We start from the raw sequence: 14,247 nt of genomic DNA on the forward strand, positions 1-14,247 counted from the left end.
AAAAACAATTATTGACTGGTCTGCAAAAAGATTCACTGTCAATTGCAATTGTGTGTACCATTGCATTATACAGGGATTGCGAGGACAAAATGCAAACTTCCTAAAACTATTCCAGGTATATATAATTTCACATCTTTAAGGCAAAAGAATACAGGAATAGTTCAGAGCCATTTAGACAAGGGTTCTGCACATGAAACCAACACATTGAGTTGGGCTTGGTGCCAGATAATTAACCAACACTCTTGAAGGATCAATTTTATATGGCCTCATGTTGCCAAACCAGTTTTCACCCTCACAGCTGCATTTTGCGCAAGCTGCTCTCTCCAATTCAATTTCAAGCCATCTCCATGTGAAAGTGTTTTGTTTCTCTTTTTATAAAACTATATAATATTACAACCAAGAAATTAGCAAAAAATCATGCTTGAAAGTATTGATAATTGAAGTAATAGTTGGAATTGAAATAGGTGTTTTGTACTACTAAGAGTTTGGGCAACTCAAGTGACAGGTAAATTACACATGAATTATTATATAATTACGATAAATTATATTTTGAACAAATTCATTTAGACTAAACCATTCTCTTGATTTATGGACTTGGACACTATCAATCTACATCTCCTCCATTTTGCTTTTTGATTGTCATCCAGTCTATTATTGATCAAACATCTTCATTTGTAGTCCTTGACTTACAATAGTTCATTTAATGACTGTTTGAAGTTATAATGGCACTGAAAAAAGTGACTTATAACCATTTTTCACACTTACGACCATTGCAGTATCAATCATGGTCACATTATTTACATTCAGATGCCTGACAACTGTTTCATATTCATGACGGTTTCAGTGTCCTGGAGTTATGTGATCCCTTTTGCAACCTTCTGATCAGCAAAGTTAGTGAGGAAGCCAGATTCATTTACAAACAGTGTTACTTTAACACCTGCAATGATTCATTTAACATATGTGGCAAGAAAAGTAATAAAATGGGGCAAAACTAACTTAACAAATTTCTTACTTAGCAACATATATTTTGGGCTCAATTGTGGTTGTAAGTTGAGGACAATCTGTATAGTCAATTCATAATTAGGAAACAGAGACCAGTATAAAATATTGTTTACTATACTAAATTCAGGTGTCAGAATTTACTTTTGATGCTGTGATTTGAAACAAACTTACAAATGTGAAGAACCAGAGGAACCAAAGTTGTTTAATTAAAAACTGATTAAAAAATAAATAAAATCTTAGTCTATATATATGTTTTGATTCATTGCTGTTCTTAGATTTGGGCTCAGTTAATCTGGGATGCATAACTAGCCTGGATTTCCTTTTTCAGTTTATCACAGAAGTTGACTTAGAAAAACATTCATTGGCTGGATTCTATGAAATTGTACATCAATCATAGGTTATATCAATGGCTAATGCTATTAATATAGCACTAATGGTTTGAATTATTGTTATGACTTGCATGAATTTTGGTGGTAGGCAATATTGTGGATTCCAGATGTTTTGAATTGCAACTTTTATATGTTTCAGTTAGCATGAACAATACTTTCAAGTAGAATTCTTCCAGTGTCAAACATCCAAGGATACCACATAATTCTGTTTGGTAATCTCACTAATTATCAAGTGTGATAATAACTTTCTAAGCTTTAAGATAAGATTATTTCCAATCCTAATGTGCTATACTTGAAATTTATTGTTGATCATGTATTTGTTTGCTTTTCTTCCAATTTGGGGGCCAAAGATGTGTTCTGTCTACACATTTATTTGTAATGGAAATGGATGGAATGACTAACTCCCAATCTATGTATTGGCAAGGTGGAGAGATTGTTAGGAGGTGAAATCATGACACACATAGCAACCCTTAAAAGTAACCTCCTTTGCAAATCAGGGGAGGACAAGAAAGTGTTGTTGAAATTGAAAAAGAGTTGCCTATATATGCTGTAGCCTGTCTTTCAAAGAAAGATAATATATTCTGATAGCATATGGGTAGGTAGCCCTTGACTTACAACCACATTTGAGCCCAAATTTTCTGTTCCTAAGCAAGAGAGTTGTTAAGTGAGTTTTGCCTCATTTTATGGCTTTTCTTCCCACAGTTGTTAAGTTAAAAACATGGTTGTTAAGTAAATCTGACTTCCCCATTGATTTTGCAAAAGGGAGGGGGATCACATGACCCCTCCAGACACTGAAACCATCATAAATGCATGCCAATTGACAAGAGGCTGGATTTTGATCAGGTGATCTTCTACAATGGTTATAATATGAAAAATGGTCACAAGTCACTTTTTTCAGTGCCATTGTAACTTCAAATGGTCACTAAATGAATGGTTGTAAATCGAGATTATCTGTATTTGACCACACTGGTCAAATATACATAATCTCGATTTACAATCATTCATTTAGTGCCAGAATGAAAATCAAAACTGATAGTTCTATATAAATCTTATTCGTTTATAATGCTTAGACAATAGACTAAAATTCTAATTTCTATTTCTTTAACTTTTAATGAGCTCTTATCCAATAAACTTTCGATTTAATTTTAAAATGTAGATACATTAAATATCTTTTCTTAATGTATGCATTTATTTGCATTCTTTTCCCAATAAACATATTGTCTGTTTATTTTCCTTATATGGTGTGTTTAGAATTCATCAATTCCAAATAAAGGTACTTTTTTAAAGTTGTCAACTGCATTAAAATATTTGAGGAGGTATGATTTTTTATTATATAAGTGTGCTAGTTCTCTACCAGGAATTAGGAAGTGTGTATGCTGGAGATTTTGTCCACGTGTTATAGATGCTCATAAAACACCTGCTTTATGCATGATGCCAGTCATAGAACACTCACTTATCAGGAGTCAGCTGAAGGAAGTTAGCACCCACCCCTCTACTAGAAAAATGAAATATCCTAAGAAATATTTAAAAAGCAGAATATTATATTTCCCTGGATGAGAAATGGAGAAACATGTTTTTAGACAGGAAACAGACTCACTCTTAGTAGCCCCCTCCACCCCCACCACCTTTGTCAATGGGCCATTAAGGCCTGAGCCAATCTATTGTACAAAACCCCTTCAGGCAGAGCCATTTCATTGCCCTTCATGGCACCACCCACCAAGTTTCAACCAAACCTAGCACACAGACAACCTACACAGCTAGCTATGACCTCTGACAGCAACCAATCAGAATACTCTTCCTGTGCCCCAGAAAGTTCAAAGCCCAGAGAGGACACAAAACCCAGGGACTCTCAGTATCTCTTCCCTTTTCACCCAGGAACTCCAAGGCATGTGATCTTGTCCACCAGTAAATCATCTTTCCAAACAGTCTCCATGTTTCCAGTGTTTCCCCCCCACTTGGAACTGAACCCAGATAGACATTTCTTCCAAAACAGCTGTTGAGTGCTCATTTCCCCCAACTTAACTTTTCTTTGTGAATGGGTGGGAGTGTTCTAGTAAGTATGTATTCTGCAATCCAAAGTGCTACATTGTAGTCAAGCCAAAATCTTGCTGTGACATTACTTACAAGATTTTGCATAAGGAATTTTATTTCATAAGTATATATTGTTATTTTCTTACTGTATTAATTTGCACATAAAACTAAATCTTGGGTAATTTACAAATATTTTCCATGTAATGAAAGTTATTGCTAAATACAATGACATTGCTATACAATAGTATTAATAACATTTTGAGAAACCATACCAATAAATATTGAAGTAATCCACATAAATAAAATGCATTTTAACAAGAACAAGTTAAGACATAAAAATGGATGTATGGAATTGAATAAGGATGTTGCCATATTTTTTTAAAACTGTAAATCATTTTTATATCATTAAGAAAATTCAAATTCTCTTTTATGTGTGATAGCATGTGTACAAAAACACCAAATAAGAATAGCTAGTTTTAAATATAATGTACAAAATTCTGCATATTGTTTTAATGTATAATTTTCCTACTTCCAGATAAGTTTGCAGTATTGTAAATAAAAAAGATCAACATAATGCTGAAGTGGAACGGTTTTCTTTTCCATACCTAAGACATACCTATGTAAGTGATGCTTCTTTTTTTCTTTGACAATTTAATGATGTTTTTGTCAAGTTCATAATGCCTGCTTAATTGCCAGTTTTGTTTTGCCTATAAACTGTTGCTGGAATTATAATTGATTAGATGTTCTCTGCTTGAATAATTGAATTTATTTAAGCCAGAAAGTTTTCTTTAGCACAATTTTTAAATGCAATGCCTTCTGAATTATAGGCTTAGAAATATCCATGTTCTGTTATTCATCCCTGAGTATATGAAAACACTGATGTGGAGGATTGGACAGGTGATATCCAGGGCAATGTGAGCATTTCTCCTCTCCTTCTCTGGAGAGATACAGAAGTCTATATATATCAGTCTCCTTTAGAGACATGCTAGTCCCTCCCCCTTCCCCACCTAGAAGTCTCCTCAGGGTAAGCATAGTTATGCAAATTATAGAAAAGGAACTAGTAAACTAACAAAATTAAAGGCATGAGATTTTTTAAAAAGGAAATATGTAAAACTAGTTTATACCAACTCAGTCACATACCTCTCATGTTCTTGCAAATCACCTTAGCTACCATGAAACATGTGTTTACCACTTTGATTGTTGCTTTTCATTGTTTAAACTTCTCACTTAATTTCTCACCTCTGTTTTTGAGGATCTCGTCAACTCTATCCAACCACAGCTTTTCTCTCAACTCAGGCGTCCTTCCACGTTCATTCAGCATCCATTTATTTATGGCTATCTCTTCTTGTTTTAAAATCCTCTATTCTCCGGTGCACTGCTTGGAGTGTCCAAGCAAGGGTTAAATTCTGTCCCACTGCCCAAGGACTGGATTGAAAATCTTTGGCCAAGCCCTCTGGCTCCTTCCATCCTCAGTTTTTCAATTCAGACCAAAGTCCATTGGACGTATTTAACAGCCTTAGGTGATAGAAATTCCATTACTACCTTTCCTTAGCTTAGATTTTTATTGTTTTACCTTCCCTTTTCAGTTAGCTAGCCTTTCTTATTGTAGCAGTATCGTTTGCCTTGCCCTGAGAAGCCGAATACGCTCGGATGGAGCAGCACGCTTCTCAGCCTCCCCGGCGGCTCGTCACCTCCACGGTGCAGCCGCCCAGCTGATCTTCACTGGCAGGACTGTCCGAACCTTCGGCGGCCTGTCCGGCATTCGGGAGGCACTTCCAACGACCCCAGATGCCACGCGATGAGGGATCAACCAGGAGCAACCATTCTTTTGCCTGAGCCATGCTGCCTGTTCCCACTGGGCGTGGCCATCTTGGTGGCGGCAGCTATTTTGGAGGCGGTCTTTTTCCTGCCAAAAAGCTGAATTGCCGCCCATTGCTGCTGGAGCTCCAGGACCCAGCAAATCCATCTCTTTCCCTGCAGCAGTTTCGGGCAAGTGCTTGGGCATTCGGAGGCCTTGGCAGCTGCCATCATCCACGGCTCTTTTCCCCTGCCAGTAGCAAGTTCCACCTGTGGCCCAACAGAGCCCTGCTGCTTCTCCTGACCACAGTGCCTCAGCCTGAGTGAATGCGTGGGCGGAATCACCATCTGCCTCCAGGCCCAAGTTTTCCTCAGGCTCGGCTGTCGGTATTTCGGGCAGCATGGACACGCATTCTATTGTCAAAGCTCCTGAACAAGGGCCCTCCACCGAGATTTATAGGCCCTGTAACAGAAGGGCAGGCAGGGCAGCCAGGAAGGAGTCGGCCGCACAGGATAAAGTGGATGCCAGGCGGCAAAAAGCCCTAGAGAGGCAATTTGAGAAGGTGCAGAGGCAAACCACGGTGGCCCAAGTCCATCGTGCGGATCCACCTGAGTCTCTGGGGAGCCAGAGCCTTTCCCAACCTGCCCCTCCCCCATCCTCCTGCGGGGGAGAACCACAGGAGTTCTCCTCAGACCAATCTTATGGAGGGTCCAGGTCCCCTTCCCCTTCTATTGGTGAGGGTGCAGATCTGTTTGTGGGCTAGGGAAAGAAGAGGAGGATTCTCCCCCTTCCCCTCCTTCTGTGCTCTGTAGGCCAGCCTCAAGTTCTACTTCCAGGGTGGGGACCCGCCCAGTGGAGGACCAGGGACCATCTCTCTCAGCCAAAATGAGGGAGGTGATTGCGTCTGTGATATCCCAGGGCCTTAAGGAACGTGCTGAAAAATCGGGCCAGGGTCAAAAGAGCAGGTCTAAGACTCCCAGGCCTTCCTCGCCTCCACCCTCCGTGGTTAGTGCTGAATCAGTCTTGGAGGGGGAGGATCTGGCTGAACCAGATATATCTGAGGATGAGAGTTTGGTAACTGATAAGCCCGCCTTTACCGGCCTGTTCAGGCCTTCTTTATTTAAGTCTATATTATATAAGGCAAAGGTCATTACTCACCAGGAGACGACCCCCCCCACCGTTACTCAGGAGTCTATAGACCCTGCTGACTCCATTGGGGGGTTGTTTGATGAGACCATCCAAGCTCAGGACCTGGTGCCTGCGCCTAGGTTATTCAAGGTTGTTGTGCAACGTCAGTAGGTTCAGCTACTGACCCCAGGGGGTAATGACAAGCGGCTTTTCTTCTGGCATGGAAGATCTTAAATTGCCAGAGATTGATGCTCTGGTGGCGGCCCTGACTTCTAATTCTATTCTTCCCCCAGATCTCTTGGAAGGGCTCAAAGCGGAAGATAAGAGAATGGAAAGGGCCTGTCATAAGACCCACCAGGCTGTGGCATGGGCCATTAGGGCTTCCACCTCGGCCTTTTTCTTTAGCAGGGCTTCCATTGCCTGGTTACGCCAACTTCTCACCCATATTCCCCAGGGGGATACCAGGCTCCACCAAGATGTTAACAAAATAATGGCGGCAGCTGAATACACGGCAGACACATCTCTCAACACAGCAAAGTTTGCTTCCAGAGCCATGGCCGCTAACATCACCTCCCCTCGGCTCTTATGGCTCCGCCATTGGAACGCGGACATGAGATCTAAATGGAAGCTCATGTCTGCTCCCTTCAAGGGTGGCAAGTTGTTTGGGGATGCCTTAGACTCTGTCCTTATTGAGAATAAGGACAAGCGGAAGGTTATGCCTTCTGTTTCGCAGAAACCGGACCGCAGAAACCTTTCCTTTCAGAAGCAGTCCTTTCGGGCCACTGACTCGCAACCTAATTCCTCCTCCACTTCCACCTCCTTCCAATACCCTTATGCCCAGGACTCTGAACGAAACCAGGACAAGCAGCTCTTTAGGGACAGGACCCGTCACCAGTCCTTCTCTAGATGCCAATTCCGAGGCGGATCAGCTAACAAGCCGTTCCGCCGCAACAAATGACCACCAGTCACACACTCCTATAGGGGGTCGGTTTCAACTGCAGAACTTTGGGAAATGACCACGTCAGATGCATGGGTACTGCAAACTCTGAGGCTCGGCCTCACCCTAGAGTTCATTTCCCTTCCCCCCTGTCATTTCATTCGTTGTCCCACACCCAGGTGTGCCATCAAGAGGGGGCTCATGGAGACAGAGATCCGTCATCTGACAGAAATAAGGGCCGTAGAACCGGTTCTACTCCATCCTCTTCCTGGTCCCAAAACAGTGTTTACTGTCTACATAACCAGTGTTATGCCTGACTGCCCCTATATTCTTGCCACTTGTATTATTCATGCACATGGTATGGCACTCACTATTAAATCCTTGGTTTTGCTTGACAGCGGGAGTAATAATCTTACCCACAGAAACATCTGTTTTACATGCACTGATAACCCTATGAGTTTTAGATTGCTGGGGACAGAAATGTTCTGTATCAATTAATTCTCTGTCTCCGCTGTTCAGTTTAAATGTTTATCCAGAAAATCTGTGAATTTAATGCCAAGTAACTCAGTCCCTTTCTTGGATGGGTGCAAACCATCTTTTTTGTACAGTTTTTCATTGGACCAGCTGCAGGCATCATGACTAATAAAACCAAAGCCTTCCCTTTTACACCACTCCTTTAGCCACACATTAAACTCTGCTACACGCTGGCCCTTCCCTTTTTGTTCCTTATATACTGGTAAAACCTTTGAAAAGATAAGCCTACAACCTACACAACTAAGTTCATTCACCAAGCTCTGGAAATCATGCTTCACAGAAAGTACATCTTTTTGGGACAGATCATTTGTGCCAAGATGTATAATAGCATCAACGTCACAGTCCTTACTTGCATTCTTGACTATCTTAAGAATGTGCCTCTTGTCTCTGCTGGCAGTAGCACCTGGCAGACACCTGACTTCTTTTAAAACCTCCATATCCTTTCCTAAATTTGCATCCCTTACGATTGAATCACCAACCAGAAGGTGACTTCTCTTTTTACATACCTTGATCTTCTTGTGCGACTGATGTGTGATACCTGGGTCCCCATTTCGCCTTTCCAAAGAAAGTTCTTCATTTTGGACCACGATCCTCTGCTTATTTGAGTCATCATTATCACAACAATCTTGACCTGTCTGTTTCGTGTCCCCATTAAGGTCAGCAAGGTCGCTATATCTGCTATGCTGGGTCACAGCAAAAGCTTTGTGTTTATGGTTGACAGCCAGATCCCACGGTTATCCAGACTGCTCTTCTCCTGCAGGATCTTTGTGGTAGAGGGGGCTGATAGTGTGGCATCTCCATAATTTCTGCTTGGAGAGCACAGATTAGAGATTCTAGATATGTAATCTGTCTATGTAGACTAGTAATTTGTTTACAAAGGGGAGAGTATCCAAATTTGAAAAGAGTACTGCGAAAGATAGGTGCAAAACAGCTATTACATTGAACTAAGCTGGTCATTTTGAAATAAAATAAAATCACAATCTCAAGCGCACTAATCCAGAATGTATTATTGCTATTTTGGTTTATAGATATATGATTCGCTCACCAGTCCTCTTTGTCTTTCTGACTCCCCACCTTGTAGAAAACAGCTCCAATCACCAGCCTCAGGGAAGTTCAAATGAAATGGAGTTAAAGGGCCCCTACTTTTGTCTCTCTACCTCCCCCCTTGTAGAAAACAGCTCCAATCACCAGCCTCAGGGAAGTTCAAATGAAAGTTTAATCATGCAGCGTACAGTCTAACATTCCCTGAAGTTCATTCAGATTCTCAGCCAACAGCATGGAGTCATCTGCGTAGAAAAATACACATACATTCAAATTCCCAACCAACACATCTTGACCAAACATTTTGTATATTTATCCATAGTTACAATAAATAATCAAAGAGACATAACACACTTTTGTCTTATACATTGATCCTTGCTGAACCATTTGTTAAATAATATTTTTTCATACATTCTTTACATCCATCATACAGTATGTTACCATTGACAGCTAAACCAAAACATTCACATTTATTCAGTTTATCATACACTTTTCCTAAACAGATAGATAACTTTGTTTCTCAGATTCTTTTATTTCTTAAGAGTTGTGTTGTGAACAAAACGTGATATGTGTATCATCTCAAACTTTGCTGATTTTGATTTCTTGTATCCTTTTGATCAGAATTCTGCCATACACTTTTCCAAGAACACCTAGCAAGCAAATGCCTTTTAATTTTTGCACTTTTGTTATTTTTTACATTAGTGGGGATCAGTGCTAGTGTTATTAGACACATGCATTACAGTAACTGCATAGTTCCTACTCAAACAACTGACATCTATATTTTAACATTTCTCCAGTTGCACTTATCTATGTTTTCAAGCTTAAGAGTTTACAAGTTTCTTATGGGTAGCCCTTGACTTAACAACCACAATAGAGCCCCAAATTTCCTTTGTCAAGCAAGGCGGTTGTTGTGAGTTGTGTCCCATTTTATGACTTTTTTTTGCAACGGGTGTTAAGTTGCAACTGCACTACAGTTAAGTGGATCATTGATAGTTAAGCAAATCTGACTTTGCCCATTGACTTTGCTTGTCAGAAGCTGGCTAGGAAAGTCACAAAGAAGGATCACATGATCCCGGGACAGTGCAACTTTCATAAATACATGCCAGTTGCGAAGCACCTGAATTTTGATCATGTGACTAGGAGATGCTGCAGCAAATGTCATAAGTTGAAAAACATACATAAGTCACTTTTTTCAGTGCCATTGTAAGTTTTAAGTGAGTCATTTAAGTTACTAAATGGTTTTAAGCCAAGAACTACCTTATATAATTTTCAATTTCATTTTCACCCATTTTTTTCTTGGTTTATTTATACCATTCTTTTAAATTTCATTTTTAGATATATTACTGTCATTTTCATACAAATCAATAAATATTTCTTTCCAGCTTTAATAATAATAATAATAATAAATATTTATTTCTTAGCCGCACCCTCTCCCGAAGGACTCGGGGCGGCGTACAACAAAACATAGGAAATAAATATATCGACATACATATAACAAAACATATACCAAGACATATATACAACATATACAAGGAGGAGGTGAACTGATAGATAAAAACAAGTAAAAACACAATGTTTAAAAACCCCTAAATAAATTGAATGCAATTAAAATACCCCAAATAAAAAACCCGTCAGGAGCGATATAGTTGGATCAAAGTTGAGCCAGGCCAGCAACTTGAAAAAGGTGGGTCTTGAGCTTTACACGAAAGGAGCGGAGGTCAGAGGTATTCCTAATATCCGGGGGGAGGTCATTCCACAGGGCTGGGCCCGCCACAGAGAAGGCTCTACTCCTAGGCGCCGCCCCTCGACACTGTCTGGTGGACGGCACCTGGAGGAGGCCCTCTCTGTGCGAGCGGATTGGTCGCAGGGATGTATGGGGCAGAATACGATCCCGCAAGTAACTAGGTCCTAAGCCATGGAGCGCTTTAAAGATTGTTATCAAAACCTTGAAACGCACCCGATAGACCACAGGAAGCCAGTGCAGCTCACGCAGGAATGGTGTCACATGGGAGTACCTAGTACTCCCCATAATTACCCGCGCGGCTGCGTTCTGGACCAACTGTAGCCTCCGGGTGCATTTCAAGGGAAGCCCCATGTAGAGAGCGTTACAGTAGTCCAAGCGAGACGTCACCAGCGCATGAGTGAGTGTGCGTAAGGCGTCCCGGTCCAGTAGGGGGCGCAATTGGCGCACCAGGCGAACCTGGTGGAATGCCCCCCTTGCCACGGCTGTCACATGGTCATCCATGGACAGCCGGGCATCCAGGAGGACGCCCAAATTGCGCGCCCGCTCCACGGGGGCAAGTTGAATGCCCCCGATGGCCAATGATGGAATTAATTGGCTGAACCAGGGAGCCGGTACCCACAGCCACTCCGTCTTGGAGGGGTTGAGTTTGAGTCGGTTGTCATCCATCCAGATCCGTACGGCTTCCACACACCGGGACATCACTTCGATGGCCTCGTTGGGGTGGTTCGGGGTGGAAAAGTACAGCTGAGTATCATCAGCGTACACATGGTATCCCACCCCGAAACCACGGATGATCTCACCCAGCGGCTTCATATATGTGTTGAACAGGAGTGGCGAGAGGACCGACCCCTGTGGCACCCCACAAGTAAGGGGGCGTAGGGTCGACCTCTCCTCCCCTGCCAACACACGCTGCGTCCGGCCAGAAAGGTAGGAGCCGAACCACCGCAAAACGGTGCCCCAGACCCCAACCCCTCTAGCCGGCGCAGCAGGATACCATGGTCGATGGTATCAAAAGCCGCCGAGAGGTCTAATAGGACCAGGATAGAGGAACAACCTCTATCTCTGACCCTCCAGAGATCATCCACCAACGCGGCCAAGGCCGTCTCCGTGCTGTGACCGGGGCGGAAGCCGGACTGGCGCGGGTCTAGATAATCATTTTCCTCCAGATGCCGTGGAAACTGGTAGGCCACCACACTCTCTACAACCTTCGCCAAAAAGGGAAGGTTGGAGACAGGACGATAATTGGCCAGCTCCAAAGGATCCAGGGAAGACTTCTTGAGCAAGGGTCTCACCACCGCCTCTTTCAAGGCGGCCGGGAGAGACCCCTCGCTCAGCGAGGCGTTCACTAGGTCCAGGAGCCAGTCTCGTGTAACCTCCCAGGATGCCAGTACAAGCCAGGAGGGGCACGGGTCCAATAAACGTGGTGGGTCGCAGTCGTCCACGCATTCTGTCCAAATCCTCGATGGCAACCAAGTCAAACTCCTCCCAGGTCGATTCCTCAAGACTCGCCACGGACGTCTCCATTGGACCACTAACAGGGACCCAATCCTTCCGAATTTGAGCGATTTTATCCTGCAGATATTTCCCAAATTCCTCTGCTCTGCCCTGTAGAGGGGCCTCCCGCGGCCTCTGAAACAAGAGGGAGCGGGACACCCGAAACAGGGCGGCAGGGCGGTTCTCTGCGGATGCAATGAGAGTGGCACAATATTGGCGTTTGGCCACTCTCAATGCCACAAGGTACGTCCTTAAATGGGCTCGTGCCTGTGTTCGATCAAGTTCGGAACGAGAGGATCTCCAACGACTCTCTAGACGTCTCTTGCGGCATTTCATCACCCCCACCTCCTCGGTAAACCAAGGGGCCAGGGTGGATTGTTGCTGCCGGAGAGGCCGCAAAGGCGCCACCCGGTTCAAGGCCCCGGAAGTCGCATTATTCCACGCGACCACCAGGTCCTCTACCCGGGGGCGGGTCAAGGTTACAGGAGGTGGCCCAAGCTCCGTCTGGAACCTATCTGGTTCCATCAGGCGCCTGGGGCGGAACCATCTAGTGCTTTCCGGTTCCGCCTCCCCGCAGCGGGAGGTAGCACCAGGGAAGTCAAGACGAAGGAGTGAGTGATCTGACCATGACAGGGGAGTGATGGTTAAGTCCCCTCCTCCCAGATCACTCAACCACTGGCCAGAGACAAAAACGAGGTCCAGAGTGTGTCCTCCCTCGTGTGTCGGGCCCTGAATCATTTGAGTCAGGTCCATGGCTGTCATGGAAGCCATGAACTCCCGAACCCCCTCTGATGCTTCTCCCATCGATGGCAGGTTAAAATCCCCCATCACTAAAAGTTTGGGGGTCTCAACCGCCACCGATGCGATCAGCTCGAGGAGTTCAGGCAGGGCCGCTGATGTATAGCGAGGAGCCAGGTATACTATCAGCAGGCCCAACTGTCTCCCAGGGCCCCATTTCACAACAAGGGATTCACATCCGGACGTCTGTGGCGCAGTAGACTCCCTCGGCTCTAAGTCCTCCCGAATAATTACTGCCACCCCACCGCCCCTTCCCTGGGCCCGGGGCTGATGAAATGTTCGGTAGCCTGGTGGGCACATTTCCACGAGGGGAAGACCTCCCTCGTGGCCCAACCAGGTCTCCGTTATTCCCGCGAGGTCCGGCTCCCCCTCTAAAATTAGATCGTGAATGAGGGGGGGCCTTGTTAACAACGGACCTCGCATTGCATAACAACAGCCTCAGGCCCTGGGTCTGTAACTCTTGACCACCTAGACCGCGGGGATTGGTACAAGTGACCAGGTGTAACCAGCAACCACGGTCTCCCAACCGACTATAAGTTCTTAATCTGTCCTCGTATCTTCCCCTCCCTGCGACCTTTGGAATTAAAGAGCCCTGTATAGGAATGATATCCTCCCCCTCCTCCTCCCTTCCGCTCCTTCTGCTCACAACCACACCTGGAGGCCCAGCTCTCACATCGCTCCTGATCTGACCCCCCCGCCCCCGCCCCCCCACCCTGGAGCCCCCTAAAAAGGATAGAAAACATTTCATTAAAAACCCCCTAAGTTTGCGCTTCCTCCACCTCTCTGGGTTCACAAACCCGTCATCAAGGTGGGCCCCGGAGGGGGCAAAGGGCCATGCCTGCGAGAGGGGGGATTCCTGCAGCTGGAGCAAGTCCGACCTCGAATACGTAATGGTAAAAAGCTATGACAAAGTCAGGGTGCTGTTGATGTTAAAATCAATAAGCCAGGATCTAATGGGAGGAAAGAAATGTCCACGATCACAACTAGGTGGGAAGATCTTATGTTGGCCAGGTGATTGGTTGGAAGATGGATGGTAAATAAATAGATGGAGGCCTGGGTGCGGTCCATTATGGGCGGAAGAGGGCAGATAGTTTGTAGTAGCTAGTTGTTATAAAATAGCAGATGGCGAGGGTGGGAGGGGGAGAGGTAGTAGGAGTAGCCCGGCAGGTGAAATGCCATAAGTCATAAATAGCAGGAAGTCAGCAGGATACCAGATGTTAAGTGGGCAGATTATAGTCATCAGGGGCACCTTTCTCTTTTACTGGAAATCATTTCCCCACATTTATTTTTAATTTACTTCACTCTCTTGGATTAAAAATTATTCTGCATTTTCTTTGTATATTTGCTAACA

At 44.1% G+C, this 14,247-nt stretch overlaps 1 protein-coding gene across 2 annotated transcripts in view; it reads left to right on the plus strand.

The window, feature by feature from the left end:
* The window catches only part of AFF4 (ALF transcription elongation factor 4), a 76,699-nt gene that overhangs the window by 7,746 nt on the left and 54,706 nt on the right, over positions 1–14,247 (plus strand). For both annotated transcript variants that reach the window (XM_081936131.1, XM_081936132.1), the window contains exon 2: positions 3,958–4,042. The gene's annotated coding sequence lies outside the window, so the exon portion shown is untranslated. The remainder of the gene's footprint in view (positions 1–3,957; positions 4,043–14,247) is intronic.

This window comes from Natrix helvetica (genome assembly GCF_964273705.1).
Source record: "Natrix helvetica genome assembly, chromosome: 1".
Classification (NCBI taxonomy): domain Eukaryota; kingdom Metazoa; phylum Chordata; class Lepidosauria; order Squamata; family Natricidae; genus Natrix; species Natrix helvetica.